The sequence below is a fragment of the Pteropus medius genome, unplaced genomic scaffold (genome assembly GCF_902729225.1).
Source record: "Pteropus medius unplaced genomic scaffold, Ma_sr-lr_union100, whole genome shotgun sequence".
NCBI classification, from domain to species: Eukaryota; Metazoa; Chordata; class Mammalia; order Chiroptera; family Pteropodidae; genus Pteropus; species Pteropus medius.
In genome coordinates, this window is record NW_024350922.1 from 1,470,554 (window position 1) to 1,474,991 (window position 4,438).

At 49.9% G+C, this 4,438-nt stretch overlaps 1 long non-coding RNA gene across 1 annotated transcript; it reads right to left on the minus strand.

The window, feature by feature from the left end:
• Positions 1 to 1,541: 1,541 nt before the first annotated feature.
• Positions 1,542 to 3,616, minus strand: LOC120584510 (uncharacterized). The gene is made up of 3 exons (XR_005648057.1): positions 3,487 to 3,616; positions 2,596 to 2,779; positions 1,542 to 2,449 (listed from the first exon to the last, which is right to left on the minus strand). It is a non-coding gene; the product is annotated as an uncharacterized LOC120584510 (long non-coding RNA).
• Positions 3,617 to 4,438: the final 822 nt, after the last annotated feature.

Here is a 4,438-nt window from a genome sequence, read left to right on the forward strand (position 1 = left end):
CACCTGCAGTGTTCAGACTCACCGAGGCAGAAAGGAGAACAGTGATCGGGAAGAACGGGGACTTCTCGTCCAGTGGGATATTGAGTTTCCGTTTTGCAAAATGAGAAGAGGCCTGGAGAGGATGGTGACCGTTGCACGAAAGTGAGAATGCGCTTTATACCGCTGAACTGCACACTTAAAATGGTAAAGATGATAATTTTGTTGATGTATTTTAGCACAATTTTAAAGACGAATGGGAGGAAAGGTGAATGGATTCATTGGTATAGAACTTTAACGTGAGAAGAAGGGGTTCTGGAGGTGACACAATAACGTGAACGCGCTTCATGCCACCGAACTGTACCCTTAAAATGGGGGTCGAAACGGTAAATGTTACATTTTGTGTACTTTACCACAATAAACAGGTCAATGGGAAAAAAATAATATTGGTTGGACACTAACACGGAACCGGACCCTGTGCCGAACACTTTACAGGCACTGGCGTCTCTACCACGTGACTCCTATGTTGGTGACAGACGAGGACATGAAGTTACGGAGAGGTTTTGGAGCCTGGCACTTGGGCCACTGGCATTCTCAAGGCTCCGCATTAGACACGGGCAGCACAGTGACTTGAACCCAGGTCACCTGAGCACAGAGCTCATGTTTTAACCACTATGGCTGTTACTATGACGTCCCATGGGGAACAACACATTTGCATCTGGTAGGGATGGGACACTCCTGCATAGGAAAACTCGACCGGAAAAGAGAACCCGCTATCTGCAGAAAAATGTTTCTCTTGCTGCAATGTAACATAAATACAATAAGGTACATCAATTTTAAGTCTGCAGTAGAATATGTTTTTGAGTATGTCTATACACAGCAGATCAAAACAGAGGAAAGTTCTAGCTCCCCAGAAAACGCTCTTGCACCCCTTCCCAGAAATTAGCCCCAGCAGAAGGAAAAGCTGGGTGGCTTCTATCGGCACAGATTAGGTTTACTTATTTCTTTAAAAAAATTTTAATTGTGGCACAATATGTGCAACGTAAAATTTACATCAAATGTTACATAATATATGTAACGACATATGTAACAATTTTTTAATTGCGACACGGTATGTGTAACGAAAAATATGCAACATAAAATTTATGTAACGACATATGTAACAATTTTTTAATTGCGACACGGTATGTGTAACGAAAAATATGCAACATAAAATTTACCATCTTAACCATTTCTTTTCTTCCCCCAGTTTTATTGGGATAGAACTGACATAAAACATTGTAACAGTTTGTGATGTGCAACATAATTATTTGGTATATGCATATATTACAAAATGATTATTGCAGTAAGTTTAGTTAACATCGCTCACTTCGCATAGTTGCAAATTTTTTTTCTTGTGATGAGAAATTTGAAGATCTACTCTCTTAGCAACTTGAAAATACAGAATACAGTGTCGTTCTCTGTGGTCACCATGCTGTACATCACAGCCCGGGACTTAGAACTGGAACCTGTACCTCTTGACCCCCTTCACCCACTTAGCCCGCACCCTACCTTCCCAGCCCCTGGCAACCGTTAACCTGCTCTCTGTCTCTATGAGTCTGGTTTTTCTAGATGACACACACAAGTGAGATCATACAGTATTTCTCTTTCTCTGGCTGACTTAATTTCATTTAGCGAAATGTCCTCAAGTTTCATCCCCGTTGTCACAAATGGCAGGATTTCCTTCTTTCTTAGGGCTAAATAATCCTCTGTCGTGTAAATAGGCCACGGCTTCTTTACTCATTCATCTATTGACGGGCATTCAGGCCCTTTCCACATCTTGGCTCTTGTGAATCATTCTGCAGTGAACATGGGGGTGCAGAGACCTCTTCAAGACAGCGATTTCATTTCCTTCAGAAAAATACCCAGAAGCGGGGCTGCCGGCTCACGTGGTAGTCCTATTGTTAACTTTTTAAGGAACCTCCGTCCTGTTTCCCACAGTGGCCGGACCATCTGCAATCCCTCCAGGGGACGAGGGTTCCCCTTTCCCCACGTCCTTTTTCTCTCCGTCTCTTTGACGACAGCCGTGCCAGCAGGTGCGAGCGGCCATCTCGCTGTGATGTCGACTGGCCCTCTCGAAGCGAGCAGTCAGTGGCGTGACGCGCGCTCACTCACACTGCTGTGCCATCCACCTCCAGAACTCGCTCATCTTGCAAAACCGAAGCCCTACGCCCATGCGACAACACCCCATTCCTCCCGCACCCAGGCCCTAGCAACCACCCCGCTGCTGCCCGTCTCTCTGAATTTGACAGCTCTAGGTAATTCACGTGAGCTGGACCTGTGCGTATCCTTTGGTGACCGGTGATCTTAGTTCAGGCCGCTATGACCACTGACCATGGACTGGGGGGGTTAAACAATACATATTTACTTCCCATGGTTCTGGAGGCTGGAAGTCCAAGCTCAGGGTGCCGGCCAGGTCAGGCTCTCAGCGAAGCTAGAGGTAGAGATGGAGGCGGAGATGAGATGACATGAGACCTCATGTCTCTTCTTTGTATAAGGACATTAATCTCATCGTGGGGGCTCCGCCCTCGTGATCTCGTACAAACCTAATCGCCTCCCGAACACCCCACCTCCACCTACCGTCACATGGGGGACTAAGGCTTCACAGATGAGTTTGAGGGGGTCACACACATTCGGTCCTTTGCACTGGCTTATTTCAGTCAGCCTCCCGTCCCCGAGGTCCGTCCGTGTCATGGCATGTGTCCGAATTTCCTTCTATTTTAAGGCTGAGATCATAGATGAGTCTTGCCTGTTCTTGAACTTCCTGTAAACGAGAATTGGACCGTTTCTGGGGTTTTCTCTCTAAGTCCTATCTGTAAGGTTTGTCTGTGCTTTTTTGTATATGTCGGTGTTCATTCTCTGCACGAATACACGTGCGCATCCTGCAGGCACCCATTTCTCACGGATAAGGGCCCAGACTTGAGGCTTCCACCACCGGCTGTCCTCAGGCCCTGGGTCCCACCTGGGAGCCGGGGGCTCCGTGTAGCTGTGAGACCCCAGGGTCCTGGATCTGCCCCGCTGTCACAGCCCACGCCTCCTTGGGGGTGGGGGTGGGGGTGGGGAGCTGTGTCTCCAGATTCCCCTTTGCTCCTCCAGGACCTGGGCGGGCTCCCGGCACAGTGACAAACAGGAACTTGAACAGGAAGTAATTGTGGGTGAAACGCTGTGTAATAATGAACACTGCACAATTAAACTCAATATTCGGGTTAGGGAAAGGTTTTGTTTGGTTTAGTAAATTCTAGAAAAGGAAATTGAAAAGCTGAGGCCGTGAGGGCACATGCAGAAAGGCCGGACATCCAGACCGGGCCGCGGTGCCCGCCGGGGTCCTCCGCCCCTCCCCCCACCCCCACCCCCGCAGTAACAGCACAGACAGTGCCACCCGGACTTGCCACTGTGGGGTTCCAGCCCTGCCCCCCGCCCCCTCCAAGGGGCTCTGCGTTAGCGAGTGTCGCAGGGGTGTCGGACACCCACCAGCTCCAACCTGAGGCTTCCTCCTCGGTGTTTGCGGGGTGATGGAAAAAGCAAGTTCCATCAAGAGCGACTTTCCCTGTGAGATCCAGCAGGAGCTGGTGCCACGTGAAAGCAACATGAAAAGTCGCTGCAGGCCCCCATTTGGGGAATCAGGACTCCGAGGGATGACCACGTGAGAGCAAGGCACACTTTCTCTTTCTCTTTCTCCTTCCTCCCACGACGCTGTCCCCCAGGAGGAACTGGGGCCGCCTCAGCGTCCCCCAGGAGGAACTGGGGCCGCCTCAGCGTCCCCCAAGAGGAACTGGGGCCGCCTCTGCACAGAGGGCCTGGGCGGGGCGGGGGACGACAGCTCTGCCTTAGGCCTCTTCGTCAGGACAAGGAGAGCGAGGCACTCAGCTCCAGCCCCAAATTTAAGGGGCACCAAGAAATCAGTGAGCAAGATAAACAATCGTTCAATGCAATATACCTAAAATGGAATGCAAAAAAAAAAAAAACATGACGAAAACATCAACTATTTAAACAAAGACGTGATATTCCGGCCGGGATGAGGGTGAGATGGGTGAGGTCGGGCCACGTCAGTGCAGTTAATCCACCGAGAATCTCTTAGGGTTAAGTGACCTACTTCAGCCACGTGCTTGGAGTGAGCCACGAATGTGCTTTAATTATTATCATTAGTGCTACGGCTCCTGTTACAATTTTTGCTCCAGGAGAGAGAGGGCCGCCTCATGATCGGACATGGTGGGGATGTGCTCTCCCCATCCGGCTTCTCAGAAGCCTTTCCTGGTGCCTGGAGTTTAAATCAAATGCCCCTCCCTTGCGACCCTGTGACATCCTGAGCTGACCCGGTCGTCACACTTACCCTGCACTGTGCCATCTGTTTACGTGTCCGCCTCCCCTGGTAGCCGAGGACTTCTACGAGGGGAGCAGCTGTCCCGTCTCGTTTGCCAAGTCA